Raw genomic sequence first — 16021 nt, forward strand, 5'->3', positions numbered from 1 at the left:
GGCAGTCACTCGTCTCTTCACCGGGCAGCAGAGGCAGAACCAAGACAGGCAACTAATGCACGGCAGCCTGTGCACAGGCAGCAAGCACGCACCTCAATCAATGACGCCTGCAGCCCCACCAGAAACCAGCTGCAGCCCTCATTTCGTTGCCTCCGTGCAGCTCCAGCACAGGCAGCAGCAGTGACAGGCAGGTGACGCACCTCTGAGCCCACCACAAGTAACGGAAAGTAGATCCTAATTCCGAAACTGCGCGCGCTCTTACCCCGCAGAGGCCTGGTCCTGCACGCACGGTGCTCCAACCCCCTCCTAACAAGCCCGGGCATGCACCTCATTCACAGCCGGGCAGCCCCGCAGCACGGGGACGAGGGAGGGGCTGCGCCGGTACCGGGGCTGGGCAGGGTTCGACGGACTCGCGGCACAGCGCGATAAAACAAAGAGGGGTGGGGGCGACCATTTGCTGCATATGAACTTTTCGCAGTTACAGACTACAAGGGTAGTCACTGTGGGGACGCTCCACGATAGAGAAACATAAATGCCCCAATGCACAAAAGACAAGACCACATTCACAGGAACTCTGTTAAATATTTATGCAAGATTACACCAAATGTTACACTAAAAAAACATAATGCACGAAGCCTGAAATCCCACTTTAAATTCCTGGGTCTAAATGCTCTTATTCATATAATTGGGACATCAGTGTTGCTCCCTGTAATAAGAAAGTCACTTATCACTGTTCTGTATGGCTTTCAGCGGTGACATGCTGTGAGTGACTGACCCCAGTTTTCCTCTTTGACCAGTTCTCCAGGAAGTCGAGGGTAGTGATGGAAAGACGTTTTCTGGTCAAATTTGGAGAGAAAAAAACATTGGTGCGAGAGTTTGAAGTATTTCTTATGCCCGCACCACTGATGCTTCCGAGTGTCAATGTTGTGGAATATCAAGGCTGGATAGTTTCGATTTCACCTCATTCCTCCTTCGTCCACCACCCTAGTATTCCTGTCTCTTCATTTCACTCTCTCAGGTCCTTTTTCATCCTTGCTCCATTTGTTATTGTTTTCTTTCTTTCTCTTTCTCCTCTTTCTGCCCTTCTCTTTCTCTTGTTGATCAAAAATAACTCTTGGTCCCCTGCAATGAATGTCTGTGGCCATCACCTTCAATCACTGGCACACATTAAGCATTGGCGTATCCTTTGCCTTCTGCGGTGCTCCAGAGAATCAACGGAGGTGATGGAATAATGGATGGGGATCCCTCATCCTCTCTGTCTTCATCCACTTCCCTTGTGGCCCAAAAGACCCAGGGGAAGGGGTAAAACAGCAGGTCTTGCCACCCGCTTAAACTACCCAAGACGGATGATTACAATCTCCTTTGACTTTTCAAAGGCAGTCCATACATGAGGAAGTCTAAACACCATCCAGGAGAAGTTTGCAGTGCTCACATGCAAGCACGGGTTTGATATGCAATTAATTTCACTCTGGGGCACACTACAGGCAGAGGAGGATCAGAAGTCCTCACCACAAAACGCAGAGGTTAACATTTTGACAAAATTAGTGGCTTCCCGGGTGGTCCGGGTAGTCAAGACGTTGGTTCATCCTGACCAATTGGGATTTATTAAGAGACGGAACACCTCTCTAAATCTGCGTTGGCTGCACGGAGTCCTTGGCTGTCCAGCCAAGATACATGAAGATGCCCTTGTGTTCTCGCTTGACACCTGTATAGCATTTGATATGATCAAGTGGCAATACATGTTTGAAGTCCTGACCAAAATGTGCCTAGCCCACGTTTCCTAGCATGGGTATGGCTCCTCTATTCAGATCCCTAGCGCAGGTCGCAGTGAATGGAGCTACCTCTTCAGTTTCCCGACTCCAGCATGGGACTAGTCAGTTTTGCCCACATTTTTCCCCTTGGTCTTCGCTCTGGTCTTGGAGACTCTGTCCGCCTGTATTAGGGATGACTCCTTCATTAGGGGGCTGAGGTGGACGGAGGACTGCGAAGACAGGATATCATTCTATGCTGATGATGTAGTCCTCTTTGTCTCTGAACCAAATTGTACACTTAATAGAATCCTACATATACTCACTCTGGTCTGTCACTATTCGCGACACTGTCAACTGGAATAAATCCGTAGCCCATCTCCTTCATGGGCAGGCGCCGCACCTCCCTCACAACTGCGAGGCCCACATTGTCGAAGAGGGTTTTCATTACCTAGTGATATGTTACCACTGACCAAGGCATCTTTTATACTCGCAACCTGGAGCTGCCGCTGGAGCCCCTGCAGTGGGACATCAAACATTGAAGGGTCCTGCCCCTTTCACTCCTTGGGAACGCTGCACTATATAAAACAATCTGAAATCCTATGGAAGGCTTGGGTCCATATGCAAACTTGATGGGACCTCTAGAATTTTGTATCCAAAAAAGTATCTAGTAGCTGGAGTTCTCGAAGGAATTACTCAAATGACGAGCCGATGTTGTGAATCCACAATAAATCATACAGGCTTGTGGATTCACAACATTGGCTCGTCATTTGAGTAATTCTTTAGAGGACTCCAGCAACTAGATACTTTTTTGTATACACTATATAAAACAATGGCACTACCCTGATTTCTCCATGCACTTCAAAATACACCCTACTCAGTCCCCGTATCTTACTACCAGGAGATTGAGAGCACAACCCACACGTTACTCTAGGATGGGGGTCCGGTGCAAATCGCCCCCAAAAAACACACGAGAAGCTGGTATGATGGCAGAATAGCCCTGCCTGGTATCCAAAAATACTATTGGGTGGCACAGCTCACTGTTATCAATCACCGGGTCCATATCACAATGGAAGAGCCAGTGTATTGCCTGGACAGACAAACCATGCAACTTCGGGGATATCTCAGGGCCATCTATGGGGGGAAACGTACGACATCCTTCTCGATCCCCACCGCAGTTATACTCGCCATCTGGCACAGCAAGCTGCATGCCTTGGGCTGGTGTAGCAGGATTACACAGGCCACGCCCTTCTGGGACACTGCACATCTGGGAACTCTGGGGACTCACTGGGGCTTTGACAAGTGGGAACTAATCAGCCTATAAAAAGTGGGAATCTGTGGGCACAGGGTGGAGTGATCCCGTTTGCGGACCTGCAGAGTGAATGCTAATTGTCACTCACTGAAACCTATCGCTCTCTGCAAATCCAGCATGCTCTGCAGACGGTATTGCCAAGGGGTGAGGAGCTCCCTGAATTGTCGCCACTGGAAGACAGACTGTTGACTGACCGTATGCCCAGACAGCCAATCTCCCTCACCTACCGTAAACCAATTAATAACTCTCCCAATGCCCTAATTCAGCTGCGTAAGCGGTGGGAGTGGGACCTTGACGGCCTAGAGGACGGTGACCCCTGTGCCCCACACAGACGGTCGCTCCCCTCGCACTGCTGCTGCCTGTCGCCTACCTGCTGGTGCCGATCCCGCTCACGCCGCTCCCTCCTCACCAGCGCTGACCTCTGCTTCTCGCCGCTCTCCTCCTGCTGCTGCTGGCCACTCTCCTCGCCTCCTCTCCGCCGCCGCTGCCCCGGTCACTCGCCTTCCTGGTTTCCCGCCGCTGACCCCGCAGTCCCGCCTCTCCTCCCTGCCCATTGGCCACCCAGCCTCCCGCCTCCCAGCGGACCCTCCCTCCCGGCTCCTTACTTAAGGTGACCGCGGCGGGCTGGTCAGTGTGACCCCTGTGCCCCACACAGACGGTCGCTCCCCTCGCACTGCTGCTGCCTGTCGCCTACCTGCTGGTGCCGATCCCGCTCACGCCGCTCCCTCCTCACCAGTGCTGACCTCTGCTTCTCGCCGCTCTCCTCCTGCTGCTGCTGGCCACTCTCCTCGCCTCCTCTCTGCCGCCGCTGCCCCGGTCACTCGCCTTCCTGGTTTCCCGCCGCTGACCCCGCAGTCCCGCCTCTCCTCCCGACCGACCTCAAGAACTTCCGCCCTATCTCGCTCCTTCCATTCCCTGCCAAAGTCATGGAGAAGGTCGTCAACAAGCAGCTGGCCGCCTTCCTCGAGACGAACGGATCCCTCGACCCATCGCAATCCGGATTCAGAGCCAACCACAGCACCGAGACCGCCCTCATCGCAGCCACCGACGACATCCGAGCCCTGCTCGACAAAGGTGAAACAGCGGCACTCATCCTCCTTGACCTCTCCGCAGCATTTGACACTGTCTGCCACCGCACCCTAGCCCAACGCCTCAACGACACCGGCATCCAGGGGATTGCTCTGGAATGGATCATCTCATACCTCTCCGGCAGAACACAGAGAGTACGCCTCCCTCCGTTCCGCTCTGAGGCCACCGAAGTCATCTGCGGCGTCCCGCAAGGATCATCGCTCAGCCCCACTCTCTTCAACATCTACATGAAACCCCTCGCTGCCATCGCACGCCAACACAACCTCAACATCATTTCCTACACCGATGACACCTAGCTGATTCTCTCCCTCACCAGAGACCCCGACACCGCCAAAGCCGACCTACACGAAGGGATGAAAGATGTCGCCGAATGGATGAACATCAGCCGCCTGAAGTTGAACACGGACAAGACAGAAGTCCTCATCCTGGGACCGTCGCCCTCCGCATGGGACGACTCCTGGTGGCCCCCGGCCCTGGGCACCGCACCCAAGCCAACGGACCACGCACGCAACTTGGGCGTCATCCTGGACTCCTCCCTATCGATGACCAGACAAGTCAACGCCGTCTCCTCATCTTGCTTCCACAACCTCCGCAAGATCTTCAGATGGATCCCGACCGAGACCAGGAAGACTGTCACCCAGGCCCTCGTCACCAGCAGACTAGACTACGGAAACACCCTCTACGCCGGTACAACAGCCAAGCTTCAGAAAAGACTTCAGCGTATCCAGAACGCCTCCGCCCGTCTCATCCTGGACGCCCCCCGACGCAGCCACATCTCGAGCCACCTGAGAGACCTGCACTGGCTCCCTGTCAACAAGAGGATCACGTTCAGACTCCTCACCCACGCACACAAATCCCTCCACGACCTGGGCCCAAGGTACCTCAACGACCGCCTGACCTTCTACACGCCCACCCGACAGCTACGATCCGCGAACCTCGCCCTCGCCGTCGTCCCTCGCATCCAGAGAGCCACCGCCGGAGGAAGATCCTTCTCCTACCTGGCGGCTAAGACATGGAACTCCCTGCCCGTCCACCTGCGGCTGACCCAGGACCACCTCGCCTTCAGGAAACAGCTCAAGACCTGGCTGTTCGAGTAGTAGCAGACCCCCTCCCCCAAGCGCCTTGAGACCCTTCCGGGTGAGTAGTGCGCGATATAAATTCCATGATTGATTGATTGATTGATGAGTGGCCCGAGGCCTTGGCATCCCCCATGAGGTGGTCAGTAGATCAAGATTCTGACTGGTCCAACTAAACATTCTACACAGATGTTCCCATGCATGCGCTACTATGTTAACAATGGGCTGAGCACCAACTGCATTGTGTCATAGAAACTGTAGTCAGGTGGGTGCATTTTTCCACATCCTCTGGAGTTTTCCAATAATTCAGCAATACTGGGAATCAGTGACTGTATGCCTGAATGGTGTATGTGGAAGTGATATGGAAGATACTGTGACGTGGTGCTTGTTGAATTTCTGGGATGCAACTGATTTTCCCCGAATGGACCAAAAATGGATGATGCTGGGATTTATAGAGGCTATGCGCAATATCGCATGGCTATGGAGGTCGGAAATGGCACCTCAATTAAATGATTGGAAGAAAGACATGGATTGGTGCATGATTGCGGAAAGAGTAGTCTATGAGGGCAGGGGATGTCCAAAGAAATCGGTGAAGATTTGGGGGAAATGGAATGACCATTGAGGTGGGATCTGCGCCCCTACTAAGAGTACGAATTTTGAAGCCTTGTATCGAGAACATCGGAGCTCATCTGCTGCGAATTACCTGGGGGATGGTGGTGGGGTAAATGTGGATGGCAGTGTTGTGGTGCTATAGTGAATTGTTATTTTTACTGTCCTTGTTTTTAGGTCTCGCCTGAGCCAGCGCTTATAGTGCTGCTCTGGCGAGAGTTTTAGTAAGCGGGTTTTGGAAGTGCTAACCTAGTGGCTTTTTTCAGGCATCCAAACTTGTGTTTGCGATGTCGTGCACGCGCACAGCTGCTATCCTGGTTTCTAGCATTCCTCGCATGGCCGGCTTTCCTCCCCCTCTCTCACCCGCTCCTCCCCCTCCCTTACTGCACGGAAGAGTTTCAGCCTTAAACGTAAGGAAACACTTGGAAACGTTTCTTTCACGCCATGTCAAACCCTGTGTACTTGTAGAAATACAAATCTTTTATGCAGCAAAAGCTTCACATTTTTAAACAATGACATCCAAAACAGAACTGTTTATGCGGTCACAGGGAGACACTACTTTTATTCTGCTGTACTGGCGCTCGTGGTTTGTTTACTTGTAACACGTGCAAATGCTAAGCTATTAATGAAGCTGGATGGCTCTGTCTGGCTTCGAGCCCCATGGCGCCTGTTGTCTGTTCCTTCCTTAGTATTAGTAAATGCAGTATTTGAAGAGCAGATATTTTAGCTACTAGTAAATGTGTGTTTTTATTTAGCCTTTCTGCCCACTTGTTTCCGCTTAATCTTTGCACTCTCCTCTTTGCTCAGCTTTTCAGTCTTTTTCTCTTAAATCATTCTTTTACTTTTGTCTGAGTTTCTCTCTCACTGTTTACACCCTCACTTCTGCTCAAATCTCTTGACCTTAGCTTGTTCTACTCTTAGTTCGTTTTTTCTCACACTATGCAATCTCACTCTTCGTTGCTATTACAAGGACACTGCCCACCTTCTATGGTGTAGTGCCTGTTCCTCGCAGCTTGTTCACTCTCTTGTGCCCCATACAAGCCCCTTCGGCCTTCACTGGCGGCTGTGGCCCCCCCTTTCACCAGTGGCTAGTGAAGTATCAGTAGATGTTGTAGCACCCAGAATAATGTGCTGTATAGCTAAATACTTACAAGGTCCTAAAGGCGAGACCCATTGGCTTTGCCAATGCTTGTTTTATTTGCAATAAAAAGGTATTTATAAAAATAGTCCTCATCACATGGCCAGGCAGTGCATATCCTTCTCTGGTCTACAGCAAGCAAATGATCAGTTTTTTCTGGAGAGCAGCCTGAAGCCCTCCTCCTCTAGTTGCTCTTTCCTCCATGCAGGGATACTTTCAGTACCCCTATTCACTTCCTTGAAATTGATTTCAGGGCAGAACTTCCAAGTTTCAATTTCCAAACATGGCAAGGGCAGGTGGCTGTCAACGACTCCAAACCTATATCTGGCATAATGACTTGGCGTTTCTGCCTCATATTTACACCCATTTCCAGACTAAGACTATATATTCTAAAGGCCAAGCCCTGGGATCAGTTTGCAGCTGTTCCTGACTTATGTGTACTCCTTGCAGACTGATCAAGCCAGTCTCTGTCCTCTAGTGTCAGCAAGAAAGAGGCTGGGGCTGATCGCTACCGGTAGGGAGGCCAACACAAAGACACAAAAGAGGGCGAGGCTTCCTTACTCAGCTAATTTTGAACTTGTTTGGGGGTAACTCCTCTGAGGAACAATGGAACAGGAAGGGGACCAGAGCGGTCCGTACAATGGTCCCTACAATTCAAAGAGGCCCTCTGTTCCCTATCATCTGCACTTTAGGGGCTGGTCCATTTCAAAGGACCTCAAAAATGATTTGAAAGAGTGATGCAATTCACACTGCAGTCTGGTAGGCTTCTTCCAACCTCCATCTTGTGTACCATTCCTGCATAGAAGTTCCAAATGAATTCCTGGGCTGCAAGAGTCAAAGACAGCAGACATAGTCCATGCCCATCCCATCCCACTACACATACATAGTTTAACCATACATGCAACATCCACATCCCACATGGGTGAAGCGAATGACCCAGTTGCACAGATTAGCAAAAAATGAGGAGCCAGTAGCTGTACAGACAACAGGTAAAAATGGCCTTCTCTGCATGTGTATTCCATTGGCGCCACCGCTGTCATTTTCTACCACCTGGTCAGCCAAAGTAGTCCTGCTCAGTAACTGTGGTGAACATGATGGACTCCTCAGACCACAGTTCAGGGTCGCATTCTGTGTCACAGTGAATCCTCAACATACACACAATATGATTGTTGTGTGCACTGAGGCGAGAATGCTCAAAATGACCAGACTCGCTACATTGATTTCTCGTAGGAAAATCCATACATACAGCACATGGTTTTCCAACTCCACCACATCTAACACAGAAACACAGCAAATACTCTTGTGGGGAAGTGCTGGAACCAGCTATAGGGCATAGATAAGATTTTCTTTTTTTTTTCTTTTTTTTTATCCTTTTATTGAAAAACAGGAACCAAATACAGGCTCAGCGTACCACATGACTTTCTGATTATAAGTTGCCCTTCAATACATCAGAAAGCTCGAGTACTTAGACAATCACATCTGTACATCTAGCCTTACACGTATAGTGCTCACCTGGCCCAACCTCCCCATTCTTACAACGCTACCTTACTTACTATCTATCTGCCCCCAACCCTCCCCCCCCCCGTCTCCTCGTCAGCTCTATCCCCTGTACGCCTGCCAGGCCCCTCACACCTTCTCCCATTTCTTAGGGCAGCCTCTAGCCATATATACCACATGTTACGCCCTCTGTCCCCAATCCAAATCTGTCTTCCAATCAGCGGCCACTGGCACTGAGGTACCCCCCCTTCCCCCAGTTCCCTGGCTACATTTCTTTTCGCTACTCAGGCCGCCAGTCTTATCCATATCTCTTTGTATTTAGGCCAGTAAAACTCCCCTTTTATCCCTAGGAGCAACCATTTGGCTTCTTAGGGAATTTCCACCCTCATCATTATTGTTACCACCCACACCCAGTAACCTTGTATGTATCGGCAGCCCCACAGGACATGAAGAAAGGACCCCTTGCTTACACAATCCCTCCTTCACCGTGGGGATTCTGCCCTGCCTATTCCGTACAGGAGGGTCTGCGTGTAGTAGACTCTGTGGAGCACCTTGAATTGAACCAACCTGAACCGGACTCTGATGGCCAGCTCCCTGGGGGCCTGTAGGCCCTCTGCCCAATCCTCGTCCTCAAGCTGTCCCAGACCCTCTTCCCAGGTTGTCCTCGAGTGGCCTAGTAAATCCGGTGAGTTATTCAGTAATTTCTTATAAATCAATGAGACTCCCTTCATCATCAAGGCCTCCGTCAGTACCCGATCCTCTAATGGCGAGGAGTCTGGTATCTGCTCCCCTTCCCGCAGGTGTCATCGTAGGGCATGCCCCAACTGCATATATCTAAAATAGTCAGTGTCTGCTAGATCAAACTCCCCTGTAAATCGGAAAATGTTATGTACGCCCAGTTCCTCCAGACAACCCTCCGATGTCCGATCTCTATATGCATCCATTTTTTAAATCCTCCCAATCCCCTAACCTTTTTGAGGTGAGCACTGTACCACAGCAGTGTCAAGCTAGTGAGTTTCCCTTGCCAGCCCAGTAACCGGGTGTCCTCTTTCCATACATCAATAACTGTTGGTGTATGCCGCGGTCGGGGATACCTCTTCCCGTCCCATATATCAGTCCCTCATAACCACCTGGGCCTGTGCTGGCCCTGTCTACCCTAAAAGCTGGGTCTTGTTGATCGCTGTATACGCACTCATTCACAACCAAGAGCTGAGAGGCCCAATAGTACTTCTGTATGTCTGGGACCGTAAGTCCCCCATCGTACACCCTGCGGTGTAGTTTGGCTAATGCAATTCTAGGTGCGTCCCCTTTCATAGATCAGATTTTCAAAGAATCCATAGTTTCCTGTTCCTGGGTGGGGATAAAAAGACATGCACTCATAAACTATCAATTACTGCCACCAATCATCATTTTCCTGTAACCTGGTGAGCGAAAGAACACCCGAGTGCACCTACAGATCAGAGTGCAGTACACTGCTGGGAAGGATTGAAAATATATCTCTTTGTGTCAAGGCTACTAGAACAAAAACAATCAAAAAGGCCAGATGAGGGACAGGGTGGAACAGTGGTCCTTTTGAGTGAGGTAGGGAGAAGGCTGGCACAATTAGGCAGGAGGCAGTACAGAATGTTCAAGAGGGGAGGAAAGACCAACGAAGAGAGGATAGAATTGAATGGAAGGGAGGTGGAGTGGGTGGGAGGGAGGGTTGGTAAGCAGAGGGAGAAGGAAGAGAAGGGTGGATAGAGAGGGACTAGAGCTAGGGAAGGCTATGAAAGGATGATGGATGGATGTAAAGGAGATGCATGCAATTAGATTGAAGGAAGGCTGTGTAGGGGACAAGGGAGGCGAGTGTAAAGGTGAGCAGGATTGGATGCAGAGAAAAGGCACTGGATTATAAAAGAGAGACACATGAAAGGGAGATCAGCGGAAGGGTGGAAGGCGAATAAGACTGGATGAAAAGAATGGGAAATAAGGAAGAGAGGGTAAGGGCGGTGGTGAGGGGTATGAGGGCTGTGGAGGCAAGAATATAGTTTACTTAATGTGGTTAGGGACGGATGAGTAGTAAGGAGGAAGATGGGAAGAGAATGTGGATATGAATGGAGTAGTTTGGAGATGGGGAGAAAGGGAAGAGGATATGGAAGTGTGGACAAGGAAGGGTAGTAAGGGAATTATTTACTTATTTGTTTTGCATTTTTTATAGCGCAAACTCAGCCCGAAGGCATTGGAGCACAGAATATGAACACCAGATTTCATTACACACGGTCAGAATTTTTTTTTAAGTACATGCAGATGAAGTGATTTGCCCAGAATCACAGGATGGTGAGCAGACCCCAGGACCTCGAACCTATTAACGTAGTTACTAAGCCGACATCTGTAGCCTTAGTTCACATCTCCTCCTTAATAGAATGAAGGGGGAATCATGAGAGAGGCTGAAGGAGAAAGCAGAAGGTTGTGGAAATTGGTGTTGGTAAACCGAGGCGAAATGGTGTGACAAAGGGAGAGGGCGGAAAAGGAATATGGGAAAGGGTGAATCAAAGGTGTGAAAGTGATAGGAAGGGCATCAGAAAGTAAGAGCATGGAAAGGAGTGGAGGAGGGTTAGGGAGAGGTGGGAAAGTGATGAGAAGGGATGAAACAAAGGGAAGTGAAGGGATGGAAAGGGAAGCAAAAGAAGGGAAACTGAAAAAGAGCAAAGAAGGGATGGACATGGAAGGGAAGATAGGAAGAGAGGAAATTGATAAATGTTAAGAGAAAGGCAGTGATGTGCTGAAAAGCTAGAAAGTGAGAACTTGATTTGGATCTGAGAGGAGAAGAGAGTTTAGTAGTTAAATGGGGAGGGAATGGAGTAGGAGTAAATTGGGAAGGAGAGAGTTGAGGCCATGCAGTAGTAAACATATGGTGCTAGGAAAGAAAATACACATGTAAGGGGAGAGCATAAGAGAATGAGAAGGGGGAAGGGAAAGGAAAAAGGGGAAAGAAGAAAAGCGAAAGGGGAAAAGGGAGGGATGGAGGTGGAGAAAAGACAGATGAGGAAGACTGGAATGTGGGTGGAGGAAAGGCCAGTGGAGCACAATTAAGTGGTGATGTAGAGAAAGAGAGGGGGATAAAGAGTTTATGAAGGTTGGGAATGGATGACAAAGTGAAAGGACAGAAGGAGCTGTTGGGTATGTGTAGGAGATGTAGGGATCAGCAGGTTCCCATAAGAACGCAAAGAGGTGAAGGACAATGAGAAGAGTAAGGAAAGGCAGAAAAAAGAAAGGGGTGTAAAAGGGGTCAGAGAGAAATCGAAAGCAAGTATGGGGCAACAAGAAGGGGAGTAGAGGTGAGAAACCAAACGCAAGCAGAGAGATGTAACAAAGGATGGTACTGCGTGAGCCCTCCAAATCGGGACAGACCACTCACTTACAGAGATAAGATCCCTATTTGGAGATGGTCACCTACTCTCCTTTGATGACCTAGCAGACGAGACGGACCTCCCTAGAGTCCAGTTCTTCCTTTATGGTCAATTGGTGGCAGACTGCTACCGAACCTGGCAAATATTGGATAGCGAACCGGCAACACAACTGGTCCGCCATGCCATTCTGCAAATGGGTCCCAGGCGCCATATAGTGACGTGGATCTACAGGGCCATTTGAGACGTAAAAGCAGTGTCCCTTACCTACCAGTGGGAAATATGGGAAGAGGGGCTCCAGAGGCCACTGCATAACAAAGAGTGGGAAAAAGCATTGGAATACTCAAAGAAAGTGTCCCACAATTCCCAATTTAAAAACATACTTTTTTGTAAATCTTGCTCCGCGCATACCTAACACCCGAGAACCTTCAACGATATCATCCGAACATATTATTCGCATGCCCAAGGTGTCACACCCCCAGTGCGACTTTCTTTCATATGTTTTGGAACTGCTCAGCGCTTCATTCCCATTAGAACACAATACATACCACACTATGTGAAGTAACAGGGCTCACAGACATTACCACCTGGGATGCCTGCGCCCTGGGCATATTCAAATGCCGCAAGCACTACAAGGTTGAGATGCATTTTGCGTACCTGGTCCTCCTATTAGCTAAGCGGGGAATTGCCATGCACTGCACTCCATTGGCAGCCTGTACAGGAGCGGACGGCATATCTCTATGCAATGGGCGATGCTTTTATACACCTTTAAACATACCTTAGCACACACAAGATCTCCCTCATTATCACTCCACCCTCAGCTGACTACATTGGATGCACCCACCACCGAACATGAGCACGGGGACCCCCCAAGCAAACGGGAGCAGCCCCTCTGGATCTTGCTGACCCATACACTCCCGATGCCCTCGCCGTGCAAACATAAATGTAGACTCTCAGTACAACTCATCCATATCCATCATCCTATACCTCCGTGCACTCAGTGTAATCCCAGTTCAGTTTAATCCCCCTAGTTTATTTACGGTTAGACTTCCCTGACACAACCATCTAACAACGTTCAAGAGGTAAACAAGATGCAGTTAAAGTGCAATATATTGAATCCATCACTCAGAAAACAATTACATTTCAGCAAGATATTAACTAGAACGCTGTACCTATCATGCACCAGTAGAAATCATGTAATTGTAACCAACTGCATGTGCTAACCCTGCTGTATATCTTGATTGGTAATGATGTAACCCTCTGTCTTTGTATGATGAAAACCCAATAAAACATTTTTTTTTAAACAGAAGGGAAGGGAGGTGAGGGGATGAAAGTTGTTGGCAATGGAGATGCAAGGAGAAAGATGAAAGATCAGAAGGCGAAGATGAGAAGGAAAATGAGGAAGGGTGATGGATGGGTGGCTATGGGGTGGGAAGTGAGGAAGAGGAGGGCAGAAGCAGGAAAAGGAGGGACAAGGCCCAGAACGGCTGATATAATGCAACTGAGAGGATGGGAATGGGATGTGATGGAAGGGATCGGTGCTGGAATGTAGTTGGATCATGTCGGACCCTGGTTCCGGCAGCTATTTCTGGGCTTGACCTAGGATCCGGCTGACCAAGAGAAATATGTTGAATTTGTCCCAGTGTCGTTTTCTTAAACGAGGACATAAAGTCAGCAGTGCAGCACAGTGTCCGCATTCCGGTCACAGCAGCAAACTGCAGGGGGTGAGGGGCTTTCTTATATTCACTGCCAGCTGGGCATAAACAAAGGCATGATTTAAAGGGCCATCAGCCCTTTCTTTAGTTCAAGTATCATTGACTGTCACCTGAATCACGTATGGAAGTTCCGTGAGAACTTATTAAGGATAGCAAGCAGTGTAATGATAGTGCACCAGACCAGTTTCCTTGCACTCATTAAGTAGTACAGAATGGAAGTTTAACTACCGTTAGTAGTAAGGTCGGGATAGAATGCATTTTCGAATTACTCTGTTGTCTTACCATTTCCCAGCATTTTGATACACCAGGTGTGGGATTCTCTTGGTTCGTCTGAAAACAGACGATTTTCCAGCTGTATTATAAGTCGTATTCCCATTAGGACATACTCCCCAGGTAGAATGCATTTTTACTGAACACGCTAGTTTGGCAAACTTAGGACCTTCCCCGCGGAGACTAAACATTATAGTATAATAATTCTACCCAGTTCAATATGGTAGCTGAATCCTGAGTTCCGGTTCGTCTCGGACCAAGTGTTTATCTTTAGGTGGAGTTGACATCCGGAGCGACGTCAGCGCCTATGGTAGGCAAGCCCACAACCTACATGAGAGGGAAAAGGACAGTACAGGGTCTGTCCAGTCACTAAAAGGAAGGAGTGCACAAGTGGTGATAATAGATGGCTTGATGGGATATCAGGAAGTACTCTTTCTATTTATTTCTATTTGAGGTAGAGAACGTTCACAATTGGGTGTAGGCTTGATGTCAGGTGGCGGCTCTCTAGCACAGTGCCTAGTTGTCGATAAATGGGAATAGATATTCATATACCGTTCAACAGCGATTATGATGTTAACTGTTCAGGTCATGGTAGGCAATATGGGGTCTTAAATTGTGGCATTCCTTAGGAAAGCATTTACCGCCAAAACGCGCGTTGAAGAGAATTCATTTAAGTCACAATGGTGTAAACAAATTAAGTTGCCAACATTTCACTTGTGACTATCTCAAAGTGAATATTAAGGTGTATAAATTGATTGTATACTGTGACACCTAAAGTTCATGTAGAGATGAAGAAAAGTTGTATAATTAAAACAAACAGAAATTTCATATATGCTCAAGACCTATGATTTTACATGTTGGCATTGAACTGAGAATATTAAACATGCATATTTAGACTGAAAGATGCTATATATTGAGCAATACGTGTTCTATTTGTATAATATCGATCGAATCATAATAATAAAATGACAAAGAAACAATCATACATGTATGTGTGGAAGTGTGACTTAGAAGCGTATATAGATGAATTAGGTTGCCACGGAATCTTTCTAATGATATGTTTTGCTCTGCCCATGGAACCATAAATCAAGCAGGGAGTCCTGTTCTAAATATTTCTAATACCTAGCTGCCAATGCAATGGAGGAAAACAAAGGCGCACAGCTTATCACTTCACAAGTACTTCAAAGGAACTATGGCTTGGAGGGAGGGTTTTTCTACTTTCTTCACCCGAACCCCATGTCAGAGATGCACAAGCACTGTAGGAATATAAGATTATTTGTGTGTATGAGCAATTTCACAAATAATGATTTAAATGGCACCTACTAAATTACTTTTTATGTGATTCCTTTATAGCGCTGCTCATCCCAGTATAAGGCGTCAGATTGCTTTACATTACACACAGAGACACAATAAAGTGTCTAAATCAATATACAAGAAATTTGACATGAGACAATGAGGGTTACAGGTGTAGGAATCACATATCCATACTTGTAGACATTATATGTTAGGAGTAAATGGTCCAGAGAAACACATGGTCAGGACAAAAAACATAATGCAGTCATTGGGGTTGTCTGTACTCACAAGACAATATTGCCACCCCTTTTTCTCTGCGACACCTTCACTCTCAATTAATGGGTTCCCGGAGTATATTTTTTTAATTTTTCAATTCCAGCACTGGAACGGAGGCCATAGAGGAAAAAGAAAATAAGTAAATGGGATGGGGAAGGAGAGGAGAGCAGAGTGTGTGGAGAAAGACAAGTAAAGAAGAGGAGGACGAGAGGGAGGGAGAGGAGGACAGGAGAAGGAATGTAAAGGCGGAGTGATCATCCAAGGTAGAAGAAAGGTGAGGGAGAAGAGCATGGTTAAATGTGGTGAGGATAAAGAGGAATGAAGGGGACGGGAAAGCAAAAAGAGAAGGAATTAAGTGAACACGAGGGGAAATGAGTATAGGAGAGTGAGGAGATACTGAGATGGTACAGGGACGGGCAGGAGAGGTTATGGAAGGGGAGAAAGGTGGGTCAGGAAAAGGTGGGGAATGGTCGAGGGGATAGTTGAAGATTAATGGGAGGGATGAAAAATGAAGGAAGGAAAAAGGAGAGGGAAGGGAGGCAATGGACAGGGTGGGGGTGAATGTGGAGCAGAGTGGCAAACAAATCGACGAGCAGTGGATAATGGCAATAG

General features: G+C 48.3%; 2 protein-coding genes across 3 annotated transcripts in view; one reads left to right on the forward strand and one right to left on the reverse strand.

Moving 5' to 3' along the window:
* The window catches only part of LOC146776306 (uncharacterized), a 230267-nt gene extending 230039 nt beyond the window's left edge, over positions 1-228 (reverse strand). The window contains exon 1 of the mRNA XM_085638770.1: positions 93-228. The gene's annotated coding sequence lies outside the window, so the exon portion shown is untranslated. The remainder of the gene's footprint in view (positions 1-92) is intronic.
* The window catches only part of MARVELD3 (MARVEL domain containing 3), an 813614-nt gene that overhangs the window by 715127 nt on the left and 82466 nt on the right, over positions 1-16021 (forward strand). The window lies entirely within an intron of this gene.

This window comes from Triturus cristatus, chromosome 12 (assembly GCF_964204655.1).
Source record: "Triturus cristatus chromosome 12, aTriCri1.1, whole genome shotgun sequence".
NCBI lineage: Eukaryota > Metazoa > Chordata > Amphibia > Caudata > Salamandridae > Triturus > Triturus cristatus.